The sequence below is a fragment of the Sorex araneus genome, chromosome 10 (genome assembly GCF_027595985.1).
Source record: "Sorex araneus isolate mSorAra2 chromosome 10, mSorAra2.pri, whole genome shotgun sequence".
In the NCBI taxonomy this organism is placed as follows: domain Eukaryota; kingdom Metazoa; phylum Chordata; class Mammalia; order Eulipotyphla; family Soricidae; genus Sorex; species Sorex araneus.
In genome coordinates this window covers 55,013,051-55,028,550 of record NC_073311.1, presented here as the reverse complement: position 1 = coordinate 55,028,550, position 15,500 = coordinate 55,013,051, and the positions used below count along the sequence as shown (strand labels likewise).

Sequence of the window (15,500 nt, the reverse complement as noted above, 5' to 3'; positions counted from 1 at the left end):
ATTCTAGGGGGGAACTACCTTAATGTAAATCATAAAGATTGTCTTTCTTTGAAAACTACTTTGGGGGGGTGGGGAACGTGGGATGTGGTTTAGTGATAAAGTGCTTGATTCTCACGTGTAAGATCGTGGGTTCAATCTCTGGCAGCACAAAAAACAAAATCTATGTAGAACAATAACCATATATTGTATAAGGGAGCTTAATCTTTACCTCTTATAAATCATTTTATATAGTTATAGTATCAGTAAGACCCAGGTTTCATTCCTGCCAGAAGAAATTGGATAAATCAAATTCATAATCACAAGAGAAACGTGATTGTTTTAAAACACCTTTTCTTTTCTTTTCCTGTGAAGCAAGCTAGTTTTTACTGAAACTCACTTAGATGAGAGGGAGAAAAAGAGGAGACATATGTGTTCAAGAAAGACTCCAGGGTGCTCCAGAGTGAATAAAGCTTCGAGAGAGAGAAAGACAAGCAGGGAATATGCGTGTTCAAAGGAAACAGACACTGGAAGCGCATCTTTAGATAAAAACACTTCTTTTCAAACAGTATCACGTTGCTTGGGCCTGCATCTCAAACGCAGAAATGATATGGATACCTACAAAGGCTTCCGAGGACATCAACTTCATGTATCTTCAATAGTTTATGGATCCCCAATTTTAGAAGGAATAAAGGGTATCTAATATTTAACATCTTCCTGACAAAAACTGTCAGACCTGGAACTCTCGGGGACAAGGAGACAGCCCAACAGGCTCAGCATATGGCATGCAGGAGACCTGAGCTTAATCCCTGGTTACACCCCGAAGCACCAGTGGGAGCAACCCCTGAGCATCAAGTCAGGAGTAGCGCCTGAGTACCACCAGAGGCCCAAAACAAGACTGGCAATCATCTCAGAGAACCAAAATAATCTACAGTCCTACAGACTATAGATTTAAAAAGATTATCAGGGAGAGATATTCGATGACTTTTGGTTTCTGACTCTATAATCAAGCTTAAAAGAATATATACCATTACATTTTATAAAATATTATACAGAAGTTAATTCTGAATTTTATACCAAACGAATATCTTGTTAACCAGAAAGTAAGGAAATGTTTCTATATTAATGAAAACTCAAGGCGGGTGGAATCATAGTACAGCAAGCAGGGTATTTGCCTTGCACTCAGTTGGCCTGGGTTCAATCCCTGGCACCCCAAGACCCACCAGGAGTGATCCCTGAGCCCAGAGCCAGGAGTAAACCCTTAGCACCACCGGGTTTGGCCCTGAAACAGAAACAAGAATTCAAACCTAAGACAACCAGTAAACATATTGTAAAATCAGGGCCCTGACCCCTGAAAGGATTAAAGTAGAAAATGATTCTGCTTTATCTCAACAATTTATGTGAGCATGATCAGTAAACTCCACAACTAAAGGGTAAAGGGCAGGGAACAGTGTGCACCCTAAAATTAAACCAAGAAGAAAGGAATGATCTTCTGCGGACCTACCCGCTCTCCAAACCCCGGTGACTGAAGGCAATGATGAGGACTGTGAGGAGAAATCTGACAGACACTGAGATGAGGAATGTGAGAAAAATGGCTGCTTTCCCATCGTGAAGAGGCTTACCGGAAACACAATGCACTGAACAATCTTGAAGGATTACCATTCCTTAAATACTTTTTCTCTTAATTTAATGAATCGGCCCCCAGCTGGAATCCCTCACAACCCTTTACAAGAAAACTGCTTCATTGAAAATGTCTATTTTCCTTGCCAGTGAGTGGTTATTACCAAACCTACCATTCTGAATTACTTTTTAAATGCATGTAAATTCGAGCTCAAGTAATCAAGAATACTGTCATTTTCTATATATCACCTTGCACTGCGGGGCTCCACGTAGCTGTACATAACTGCCTCTTAGTCAATATTCATGCCTAATTGACTCACCAATTGAAGTCAAAAAGGAAAAAAGAAAAAGGTGGTGGGAATAAATGCTAAGCATTTTACAGGGGTAATCTCACTTGACTAGCATCACCCTAACAGGGGCAGAGGGGGTCGGTTGTTTTAATATCGAGAATACAGTTGGGAGTCTCTAATTGCCCAGAGTTCAAAGCAAAATTACCCTTTCCATTTTACTGTACTCCTAACTAGTTACAATCCTCTGCCTTTCCTTCTGTCCTTTCTTTCATCATTTATTAGCTCGTACTTTCCAACGTTTAAAGCGCTGAAAGTAAGTTGGCAGAAGGGCCAGGGGAGGCTCAGTGGCTAAAGCGCCCGCCTGGCAAGTGTGAAGCCTGGGTCTGGAACCCAGCGCCACCGCCTGCTCCCCCAAGAGCCTGGCAGCCCGATGACTACAGTCCCTGGCACAACACACCCAGACGTGTGCAAACACAACGAGAGGACTCTCGCTGGTGAGTAAGTGCCCCGGCCTGTACGCGGGACCTCATGCCAGCCCAGTACCGCTCGGGTCCCTGGCGCTGTACTTCAGCACCTTCCTGACAGGTGAACAAGGACCTTGTTTCTGGCCAGTGCTCAGGGCCACGTGCAGCGGTGCTTGGTGCCAGGGCTAAAGCCAATTCAGGCAGTGCTCAGGAGCCATCAGGGCCACTCTTGGCAGGGATGGGGTGCCAGGGACAGAAGCTCGTAAGGCTCTGGGTTACATCCCTGGCGTGTCCTTGGTTCCCGAAAGCTGTTTCTTCTTGGTGAGGGAGGAGTAGATTGTGAGTGGCACCAAGCAGTGCCCAGGGGCTACTCCCAGCTCCGTGTCTGGCATCTGTCCTATGGAAGTACCCAGGAAACCACGCGGTCCTGGAGACCTCATACCAGCCCTCCCAACTCTCTCCCCAGCTCTTGTTCTGTTTTGTTTTGTTTGCTCTCTAGGCCACATCCAGTGATGCTCAGGGCTTGCTCGGGGCTCTGCATTCAGGAATTAATCCTGTCAGTGTCGCAGGGATAGGGGGTCATACAGGGTGCCAGGGATCGAACCCAGCTTGGGTGCACGCAAGGCAAGTGTCCTAACTTCTGTACTCGCTCCAGACCCAGTTCTGTTTCTTTAAAAATGAGACTGAAGAATTTTTTCCAAGAGTTATTTGCTATTTTTAATCTTTCATATGCAAAGTCACTGTTACACCTTTTGACACTTATCCAGAGAGTACTTAAGTGAACATGCAATTAAAAAAATAAAGACTCTTGACATTTGTAAGTAATGATCTTAAACGAAAGAAAAGTTAAGTGTCTTACTCCCTATTTTGTATCTTCATATGAAAAAGATATTCGATAAGCAAAGAGTGAATAACAAGGCAAACATTGTGGAAAGCAATCTTATGGCTTTAATGGTGGTTTTTGGTGTATCTAATTAGGAAGAAACTGTCCTTAACACGTGACATTTTCAAGTAAGATTCAATTCTTAACTACAGAAATTTATGAAGTCCTACACAAAACAACCATAAACATAAGGGCAGAAAGAAATGCCTTTGAAAGAGATACAAGGTCAAAAAAAGAGAAATCGAGAACTTCCAGACAAGAACAAAACCCTTTTGTAGGCATAAAGCACCACGACAGTAACAACTTGCACACAGAAAAAGCTGTTTATTCAGGCGGAGAATTCCCCATATTATTTTCTTCTTCACATCTTAACTTTTTTAATAACCAATTATTCCCTTTACTAAGATACTGTAATTCATTCCTTAACATACAAATCCTCTAAAATGTCCCTGATCTCCCCTATTGCATCTCACTTTATATGGCTTCACAAATATTTATTGCCTTACTTATGGTATTATTTGGTCTTCTACAAAATGCTACCTTTATTACTTATTAGTACATTTTACTTATGCACAAAAAATTGAAACTATCATCTTTTCTAAAATGCTTTTGAGTACATCATAAGATCCTCAAAACATTTTCATGTTGAAAATGTGTATTACATACAGTTATAACTGGAGAAAAATTATAATTTGGATAAGATAAATCATGCACAAACTCAATTTGGATACTAAAACAAGCAATATAAACAACTGCCACTCAAGTTTATCTACAATCTTTCATCTTTTAAGATCAAAAGTTAAAAAAGTACTACACTGAGGGGTCAGAAATGTAATTCGCCCTTGGAGCGCATGATCTGCGCAGAGACCCGGAACGCAAGAGGTCTCTCTTCCAGAAAGACAGCTCATGAAAGCAGAGCTGAATATTCAAACGTCATCCGCTCAACTGCCACATATATTAAATGTTGGAATAAACTGTTTTAGATTTTAATTTTCAATTCTTTCCGAACTAGCCTTCATTAAATGTTTTCACAGGCAAGCAGAAAGGATAATTATACTACATAAGCATTCATAGCAATCTCGGCCACAACGCAGGAATATGACGCTCTCAAAATTCTCCAGCCGGAGCAATCACACAGCGGAAAGGGCGTCTGCCTTGCACTCAGCTGACCCGGGTTTGATCCCTGGCATCCCTGTGAGCCCTGCCAGGAGTGAGCCCTACCAGGAGTAAGCCCTGAGTACCACCAGGTTTAGCCCCAAAACAAAATAAAGAAAACTAACATTTATTTTCATTCTCCTTCAAAGGAAAATATATAACCATAACGATCTGCAGCATTTCACCATACAGTTGTCACAATTTTATGTCAGATTTTCTTTGCAGGTCCAGGACTCAATCCCCCACGCCTCATGGTCCAAGGAGCCCCAACCCTCAAGCCAAACTACCCTCTCCCCAACAATACACAATAACAACAAAAAATGTATGGCATTATCTTTGAGAATCACTGACTCAAAGAGCAATCCGTCCCCGTTTCTGCATGTTCTGAGCAGCACAGTATCCATGAATACAGGCTGGGGAGAGTTTGAGGGCTGGAGAGAGAATTCCCATGCTGTATTCCCAGGAACAATCTCCAACACGACATGGGGCGTGACGGGCAATCCCAGAGTACCCAGCCAGGAGTATCCCTCTTCCCACCAGCACAGCTGTGTGTCACCCAGAAATAAAGTATTTAAAAGTCAATTATTTCCATCTATGTTCTTGGTGGACTCGCATCTCTGAAGCCCTGGGTTTGATCCCTGGCACAACACACATACACACCTCTAACAATGAGAGCACGCCAACAAGAAATTGTTCATTTATTATAGTATTAGGCTCCATGTCGACCAGAATATAACTTTTTTAGGGATGGTCGAGATAGCATAAGAGGTTTAGAGGCTCGCATGGCACGAAGTCCACTCTGGTTCAATTCCCAACACCACACAGGGTTTCCGAGCACAGGGCCAAGGTTGTGTCCTAAACACGGTTGGGGTATGACTCCAGAATCAAAGAAAAACGCCCTTCTAAATTTCCACCATAAAAAAAAAAAAAAGACTTTTAAGCAAAAAAAGGCAAGCGTTTGTTCTAATATAGCACTGTGCCACCCTGCTTTCCCCACTCACGCTCACACTGTCTGCACGTTTCCATGTAGACTCAATGCAGAAATGGAGGCCCGGAGGAACAGCCTGCCTTGCAAGCATCTGATCCCGAATTCGAACCCCCAGGTCCCCACGTGTGCCGATGACAGTCCCGAGCAGTGGGCGGTGTGTGTCTAGCCGCCCTGCTGCCTGCAACCCCAGAGCCAACTTGTGACTGCTCTGCAGCCAGTGTGTCTAAGAAGCGCAACTTCAAAGCACAACCATCACTCTGTGCCCTGGCAACACACGCGCAGGCACTGCAACTAAGGGAGTACGAGCTCCATGCGCACCACATCAAGTGCAGACATAAGCACCCCAGTCTTTAAAAATGATGGGTATAGCGGGCGGGGTGCAACCTGGCACGCAGCCGTCCAGGGGGTTTATCCCCAGCACCCCGTGTGGTTCCCGGAGCCCACCAGGAGTGATTCTTGAGCACAGAGCCAGGAGAAAGCCTCGAGCACAGCCGAGTATGGCCCAAAACCAAAAGCAAACACCAAAAATGTGCCAGTCTCCAAACCCCTATAACCATGAAACCACCAGCATCATGGGAAGGGGAGGGAGAGGCAGTGAGTTTTAAAAGGCAGAAACGCAGTCCTATCACCAACCCATTACTAAAGCAGCACAGGAAAACTACTATGATATCTTAGGGAAAAGAAATTTCCCTAGACTTCCAAAAATAGTCTATTTTCTTACTGATCCACATGAAATATGTGCATTAATGAATAAAATAGTATAAAGATATAAACTCACCCCAATATAGGTTAAGGCCGTTATAAACAACACTTTAAATTGGCTTCCAAAAACATTTATCCACATGAGTCTAAATTTTAACTACAAAAGCAGGGAATACTAGCTAAGGAAACTGTGAAAAGGAATTATGAGTATTTCCCTCCATAATTCCAATAAATTTACTTTAGAGTAAATAAAACAGTGTAATGCTGCTAAATGAGTCAGGCCCAAGCACAGTGACTGCTAGGCTGCTTCTACATTTTATGCTACACATTCCTATTTTGAGAAACTAATGAAACTATAGCTTCTTCCCCCAAAAAAGCATAGTGCACACTGACATAAAATAATGTACATCAAGGAATCCACGGAACTATTCAAAAATCTATAAACAACCCCACAAACCAATGGACCTAGGTCAAATATTCCTAGTAAATAAATCTGAGCTATCAACTATCTAAAATCAAGTACCTAAATTATGATCAAACTCAGGTACTATGTTACCACCAAAAGCTGCAGTTCTAGGACCTGAGAAAGCGCCTTAACTCTAGGGGTCAGGGCACTCTGCCTTGCATGCAGCCAACCCCAGTTCAATCGCCAGCACTGGAAATGGTCCTCCAAAACATCACCAGGAATGACCCCTCAGCAGAGACAGGGTAAGTCCTTAATCACCACTGGTATGGCCCAACCACAGCCACACCCCCGCCTGGGGGGGTGGGGCGAGGGGGTGGGGGGGAGAGAGGAAGAAACAAGTCTAATAAAAGAAAAATCAGCCAACATAAAACTATGACGAAATTATACACACTTGGGGAAAACAGAAACTTATCTTTCTACAGTATGCCAATTAAATGCCAAAAGATTAAATCATACTTTCAAAATACCATTAGGGCCAGAGAGATGGCTCCGAGGGCAGGAAGGAACACCGCGGGGGGAGAGCCTGCTTGAGCCCAGGCCCACTCCCCCGAGCACCAAGCTGGGAGTACAGCGACAATAACAACAATAATATCTACTAAGGCATAGATAATTCCTATTAAAGCATACAGGAAAAAATGAAAGATAAGCCTTTAGTTCCTTTCACACAGATATTTTTTAGATACAAAAGTCCTAGAAGAAATAAGAAAAAAAGTGGTCTAACGATATAAAAATGCAAAACTCTGAATAAAACTATGATCGATTTTTAAGTTAAAAAAAAAGACTGAAAATATACTAAAAAGCAGCGAGCTGGTATATAGAAATGTTACAAGACATTCAGTACAGAAAAAATGCGGAAAAAAAAACCTCTGATAATTAATTTGTAAAAACTGAAGAGCTGTGCATATATTACAATGTTGACCATTTAGCAAGAATAAGAGTTTGTATTTTCAACCACCATATTGATGGTGACATAGAAAATACTTTCAAAAGACAAAGCTTATCAATTTGCTAAATACTTTTAAAAGCCCACTGAAACTAATTTCAAAGAAATCGTAATGACTCATGTACAAAAATGTTCACTGTAGTGCTATTTATAATAAATTTTATGATACATATTATAAAGTGCTACAAAAATAAATGGGCAATAGCAAACAGTCAACAGGAACGGTTTAATAAGTCAGTACATTCTTTTTAGAAGTAACAATGTTATGCAACCATTTGGAAATATATTTGAAAAATATTTGATAATTTGGGATATTCTTACAATATATTATGAAAGTACTGAGTCATTTTAAAAGAATACCAAAAGAAGAAATAGCTATAATGTAACACTAAGTGAAAAGAATAGGAATGAAATTATGATAAGAAATAAAAACTGTTGTTTATTGCCCAATTGGTAAATAATGTCAGTCATAAAAATAACCAAAAATTTTAAAAGTTTATTCCTAAGTGCTACAAATTAATTTTCCAAGTGGACTACAGTAGATCCTGAAATATTTAAATATATTTATCCTATACTTGAATAACACTTTTACGAAGTTTTCGTAGCTTATTGCTTAATCAAATTTTCTTAAACTAGATGTATGATAGTCAAAGTTTACAAATCTAAAAGAATTTTTTTAATTACTTCATAACTTAGTACTTATTCCTGAAGCAAATTAGTCTTAGTACTTACATGTATGTCCAAATTTTGTGGCAAAACAAAAATATTCAAAACACATTTGTTTTTGATACTACCAATGAACAACTGCCCTTTAAATACATTTTCTATTGAAACCTTTAAGGTTTTAGCAATGACAAATTATGATTCTATTGAGGAAAAAAAATAATTTCCTTGCCATTCCAACCTATAGCATATGGAATGTAGTTCTTAAAAAAAAAAAAATCTGCCAATCAAAATTATTCTTTTCAATTACATCTGTAGGCAAAAGAAGTCCTTAAACCAACCAACCCAGATTATAAAAGCAGTCACAACTTGCCCTGACAGGTGACAGCTACCAATTCTGAGCCACTTAACCAATCACATACCAACTGAACATATATAAAACATAGATGAGGTTGTCGTAAGTCATTGACAAAGCTTTGACCCTGTAAAAAGTAATTTGCACAATGTGAAAATCCTACTAAAGTTCTCCCAAGTCTGTTATGTAAGACTTCTAGTGACACTACCTTAGACTAAAATAATTAGTATTATGATTAATTTCAATAAACTAAAACCAAGAACCAATTTAAGAAAGCAGACACAATTATACCTGATAACACGCGTATATGGGGCAGTTTATTCTTTAATCAACTATATTTCTTTATTATTATTCCACTTGATTTTCCCAGAAAGAATTCAATGCACTTGGGGGCTCCTTGAAAGATTATTAGAAAACTTTACCAACCATTTTATGTTGCATATAAAACCTAACACGCAAAAAAAAAAAATTAATTTTACTAAAAATAATAAAAATTAGATACCCAACTTGAATCAGTACTATCGAGCTTCAAAAACATGTCAACTTGAAATGCAAGTATGAGCAGAGGTACACAAACTAATCAAATTCAAAACTTGACTGAGCGCAGAATTTTTTAATGACCAAAAAAATCCTCCACAAATTTAAAACTTCACTGAGCGTAGAAATTTTTAATTGCAAAAAAAAAAAAAGAAGTTCTCTACAGGAGATCGGAGAAAAAAAATTTTTTTTAAACCTTAATTTCTTCCAATGCACCAGCCTTCGGCTTCCTCTCCCAAACTCACACCTTGTTTCTATTTTGTAAACATTGTATCCATTCACAACTGTTCCAACTAGGGTTAAAACCGAGTCTGCAAGTCTGCCCTTCAAAAGTCAATGCACTTTCCACGCGAACACCACTAGGTGCTGATCTTTTATCTCCTCAAACCCACGCTCGAACCCGGCACCACCCTAAAAAAGAAAAAAAGAAAAGAGCAAAAATTTCAAAAAAAAAAAAAAATCGAGAACCACACGAGCCCCTCGTGATGACACGCAATAAAAGTCCAACAGCTTTCGGAGCCAGATCTCCGGAAAAGCCACTGCGGGTCGGTACAGACGCCCAGGGGCCGGGGACGCGTCTCCCCGGGAAACGGCGGACACCTGCGGGCAGCCAATCGCCCGCCCTCGAGAGAACGGAGAGAATTAAATCTAGAACCCAAATGGCGTCCAACAAGAACATTAGATCCTGAACATGAATATTGCGCTTGCGCAGCCACCGCCCCGCCAGCTGCACCACTGCAGCTAGAGCCCGTCCCCGCAGGGTCACGTGCTCCCATGCAGCGCCGCCCGCAGCGCCGCAACCGCGCAGGCGCACACGCAGCGCCCGCAGCCGCCATAATGCGGTCCGGACTCTTCCGAGATACAATAGTAATTTACGAAAACGTGGTTCCAACAGCCCCTGGGATTTACATATACCTTCTGGGGCGGGAGGTGAGGGAGGGGAACCAAGTTCCTTCCTACACAGCCGTTCCGCGCAGCCGTCCCCAACGCTGCCGCCTCAGCCTCACGCGCTTCGCTCGCCGCGCCGCCGCCGCCACCGCCGCCGCCTCCGCAGATTCAAAAACAAACCCGCTTCTCCCCTGCACGCGTCGGGGCCGTTATGCAAATTTACGGAGGCGGGGCTCCGTGCGCGTCCTGGGGGCCACGCCCCCCGCGCCCTCCGCCAATCGGCTCACGCCCTCGCTGTGCCCCATGCAAATCTCTTGGTTTTTTATTTGAATGAGGGGAGATTAGCCCCGCCTCCTGCCGTGGAAAAGAGAAGTCCGAGGTGGTGGCGCTGTGACTTTCAGTTGCCATGCGAGGTGTGTTTTTTTTTGAGTGGAGCTGTGCTCTAGCAGTGAGTAACACTTTGTGAACGCCGCCCTCCAAGAGCCAGGAGAGACGGGAGGGGATAGGTAGGTGAGAGTTGCAGCGCTTAGGGGAAGACACTACAAAAAGGCTACGGTGTGTGGAGATGCACAGCCTTTGAAATGTGCAAATTATGCTTTGTATTAATACAGCGGTGAGAAGAATATCTCTTTTTTTTTTCTCACTTGTGGGTGAGGACACGCACTTTGCACCCTTTCCACCGGAGGTTGTAGCAGCCCTTTTGCTCGATTTGAGCACTGGAGCATTCCCCTAGGAAGGCCTAGAACAGTGGCGACCCTCGGAGAAGGTGTTCCATTAATTACTGGGGCATCTGCGCTCCCGTGCATGGACACTGCGTACCTGACTGCACCTTGGAATAAGTGTTTTATTACCTTCTCCCTCTTTTGAGGACAGGGAGGAGCATTTGGGCCACTACTGGCTCTGTATTCAGGAGTCATATCCTGCATTGCTCATGGGGCCATATTTGCGGTGTTAGGATCGAAGTGCGGGTCGCGGCTGCTCGCAAGCTAAGCGCCTTACCCCAGCGCATGGCCCTGGCACCATTAATCCACTTTCTCATCTCTGAAATGCTGATAATGCCTGTGCTACTTTATTAAGAGGATTACTTGATAGAATAAATGTACATGCGCGTTAGCAAAATAAACAGAATATTGTATGGTTTGAATATTAGTTTACTTTTTTTTTTTAATTTTTGAGGTGAGGAATTGACTCAGAGGGCTGGAGCATAAACTTGAATGCAGGGCGCCCAGGTTCAATCTCCAGCACCACGTGGTCTTCCCAAGCACTGCCAGAAGCCCCTTAAATTAGTCTGTTCATTCAATATATATTGAGCAATCACTGTTACAGAACTATATTAAGTACCTGTACATTCTCAAGAAATCTTACGTACCTGTTCTTAAGAAATCTTATATAGTTAGTAAAGCAGGCAAAATAGGAAACAGGAAGTGTTTTAAATAAGAAAGCAGCGCAGTGGTAAACATTTGCCCTGCATGTATTTGAGACATTGATTTTATTGTTTATTTAAATAATAAATGTTTGCTTTGGGGCCACACCCAGAGGTGCTTAGGATTAACTACTGTCTCTGTCCTCAGGGATCACTCCCAGCTTGCTCAGAGGACCTTACCTGATGCCAGGGATGAAACTCAAGTTGGCAGTGAGCAAGGCAGACATCTGACCAGCTATACCACCAGTGGCCTGGTTTTAATTTGTGGCATGGCAGAAGAAAGAAAAAGAAAACAATAGATGGTGGTTAATGCTTATTTTTTAACTGGAAACTCTCTATTTAATTGAAACACAGAATGGCTGTTAGAAGAAACACTTAACCCAAACTTGGAAAACCAGTAACATCTTCGTAGAAGAGCTGCTGTCTAACAGTGATTTAATACATTTTGTTGTCCAAAAGACGGACTTCATTGTGAACTCAGTAAGGGCCAGGAAATAGCACAATTAGACTTAATTGCTAAGCCTTGTAAAGTATTTGGCCCAGAAAATAAAATGTAGGTGCTTGGTAAATGGAGCCTCATTATAACAAAATAGTGTATTATAATTCACTAATACATAGGTTCTCAATTATAAAATAAAATAAATGGGGGTAGAGAGATAATACAGGAATTGAGACATTTGCCTTGCTGGCAGCCAGCTAAATTAAATTCGTAGCACCTCATATGGTCACCTGAGTCCCAGCGAGAGTGACCCCTAAACACTGTTGGGTTCCCCACCCCCCAATAAATAAGCGGTCATTAAATTATAAATATTAATATTGACATTGAAAGTGCCCCTATATAATAATAAAAGATTATAAATATTAAATTAACATTGAAAGTGCCCCTATATAATAATAATAAAAGATTATAAATATTAAATTGACATTGAAAGTGCCCCTATATAATAATAAAAAAAGGTGATTGGGTAAAGGTCAGAGAATATTTGCAAAGAGATATCTAACAGGGCCACAGATGTGGCTCAATGGTAGAGCACTTGACTTGTATATGTGAAACCCTAGGTTCTATTCTGGAACTTCCTTCCTCTGACCCAAAAAAGGAGAGAAACCTAATAGCCTCGATTATTCCCGTCTGGTTCTTTGTCTCATTGTCATTCAATTTTTATTTATTTGCTTTTGATTTGGAGGCCACACCTGGGAGGTCATGCCTGGTCCTCAAGGAACCATGAAAAGCCAGGGATGGAACCCCAGCTTTCTGTATGCAAAGTATGTGTTCCAATTGGATGAGCTATTTTCCCAGACCTCGTTTGGATTATTTTTGTTGAGATGTCATTTAATTTCTAAGCCTGTCTTCTATAGGTTCATCTTATCTGACAAGTTATAAGTTTCAGACATACTTTTCAATTTTAAAATATCTACATAGGTCTAATATTTTCTAATTTTCTGGTGCATGTTTTAATGCATTCTGTCTTTCTAATTTTTATTGTATATAGATTCAATTGCTCTCTGTAAACTTTTTATATTTGTACAATATTGTGAGTTATATACTAATGACTAATATTTTTCCCTTTTAATCATTGGGCACATTTTATTCCTCTTTGTTTTTACTGTATGCTGGTCATTGGGTGTAAAAGAAGAGTAGTATTATAAATGGGATGTGTTGTTCCTGCCCTCATATTGAAGTCCTAAACTCATGTGACTATAGTTGGAAATAAGAAAATTTAAGGAGGGAATAAGATTAAGTAAGATCAAAACTTCAGGCTGTAACACCACCCTCTCTCCAAAGAAATAAAAAGAAAGTTATCTTAATCTTCGTTCGAACAAGCCTCACACATGAAGGAACCAGCAGAGGCACCCAGGTGTGCAGGACCCGGGGCCGAGATCTCCAAGGCTGCTTAGATCAGGACTGGGCCTCTTCCACCCAGATTCCCCATTTTCCAGTAGCTAGGCAGTCACACACAGAAACTAACCCCGAAGCCATGTAATCCCATAAACGGCCAACATCCAGGGACTATAAAAACCAAGCTCCCGAAAGCATCTGACAGCCTACTTCTCCCTCTTGGAGAACCTGGCAAGCTACGGAGAGTTTACTGCCCGCACAGGGGAGAGCCTGGCAAGCTCCTCGTGACATATTCGTATGCCAAATGCAGTAACAATGATGGGTCTCATTCCTCTGACCCTGAAGAGCCTCTAATATGGCACCATTGGGAAGGATGAGTAAAGAGAAGCTGCTAAAATCTCAGGGCTAGGATGAATGGAGACGTTACTGGACCCGCTTGAGCAAATCGATGATCAGCGGGATGACAGTGATACAATGATCTTTATCTTCAGAATATAAAGACACCAGGAGTATGTGTGTGCATAGAGAAAAAGTCTTCTGAAAATGCAATAAGAAGGCAGTCTTCTTTAAGCTAATGAGAGAGTCTGCAACACAAATCAGTCTTGCTAGCACCATGATCCAGTTTCTAGAACCACTTCTCTGTCTATCGAAATTTGCCAGATTTATGTATTGAAGTCAAGTCATCAGAGTCTGAAATATGTTGATTGCTATCTCCTTTAACTCAGCAATTTTTCATCTTGTAAGAATTATAGTGACCTTGATTGTCAAATTCTGATTGTCAAACCAGGACATAGGCAGCTGGAGCTGACATCATACAGCACATGGGGCAGGCAACACTTCAGGAAACATAAATAAGAGTGAAGACATAGTGACACAGCAAAAGTGGTGTTAAAAGGAAAGTTCATAGCAGTGAGCATTCATTAGGGAGCAAGAAAGGACACAAATAAATAACCTAAGTTTAAGTATGCTAGAAAGAGGAGAAGAAAAGGAACGAAGCAAGGAGAAGGAAGGAAACAATCAAACTTAGAGCAGAAATTAATGAAATGGAAACCAAAAAAAAAAAAAGTCAATTAAACCAAGACCTGGTTCTTTGAAAGAATAAATAAGACTTAAAAACCATTAGCTAAACTCACAAAAAAAGAAAGAATACCCTAGTAAGCCAAATCAGAAATGAAAGGGGAGACAACACAACAGATACCATAGAAATTCAAAGTATCATCAAGAATTACTGTGAACATATTTGTCATAATATTGGAGAATTGAGAGGAAATGGATAAATCTGAGGACTCTCATAGTCTTCCAAGGTTGAACCAAGAGGAATTAGAACACCTGAACAGAACAACTGCTATCAAGGAAATTTAAATGGTAATAGACAAAAAGTCTTCCCCAAAATAAAAAGTTCAGGTCCAGATGGGTTTACTAGTGAAGGTTCACCAAACCTTTAAGGAAGACTTACTTCCAGTTCTTTTCACACTCTTCCAGAAAGTCAAAGATCAGAACTCTACCAGTTTCTATGAGGCAAATATTACCCTGATGCCAGAAGCAGCGACATCACTAAAAAAGAAAATAGCAAATTTAGTTCAGCAATGCATCACAAAGATCATACATCTTAACTAAATAGGAATTATGCCAGGAATGCAAGGATGGTTTAAGATACAAAAATCAGTCAGTAGAATGCAATATCAATACAAGGAAATATTAAAACCCATGATAATATAATAGATATAGAAAAAACATTTAAAAAGATCCAACACTCATTTATGATTAAAAACAAAAACAGTAAAATAGGGATATAAGAAAATTTCCCCCAATATAGTTAAAGTTATCAACCATATAAACCCACAGCTAATATCCTACTTAATTAAGAAAAACTCTCCTCTACGATCAGGCACAAGAAAAGGTTGCCCACTCTCACTACTGTATTTAATATCATAGTAGAGCTGATATGGGCTCTGAGCATTGCCAAGTGTGGCCCCAACACAAAAACAAAAGCCAAATCACTCACTGTATCACTGTCATCCCGTTGTTCACCAATTTACTCAAGCGAGCACCAGTAACATCTCCATTCATCCCAGCCCTGAGATTTTAGTATCCTCTCCTTGTTTTTCCCAATGATTGGAGGCTCTTTTCAGGGTCAGGGGAATGATACTGCTATTGTTACTGCATTTGGCATATCAGATACCCCAGAGCTTGCCAGGCTCTTCCATGCAGGCGGGATACTCTCGGTAGCTTGCTGGGCTATCTGAGAGGCATATGTGTATATATATATATATATATATACACATATATATATTAATGTTCAACCCCACC

At 41.0% G+C, this 15,500-nt stretch overlaps 1 protein-coding gene across 2 annotated transcripts in view; it reads right to left on the bottom strand.

Moving 5' to 3' along the window:
* Positions 1-10,123, bottom strand: part of ATF7IP (activating transcription factor 7 interacting protein) — a 95,628-nt gene extending 85,505 nt beyond the window's left edge. The window contains exon 1 of one of the 2 annotated variants that reach the window (XM_012933401.2): positions 9,958-10,123. The gene's annotated coding sequence lies outside the window, so the exon portion shown is untranslated. The remainder of the gene's footprint in view (positions 1-9,957) is intronic. The other variant, XM_004611303.2, reaches the window with a different exon arrangement.
* Positions 10,124-15,500: the final 5,377 nt, after the last annotated feature.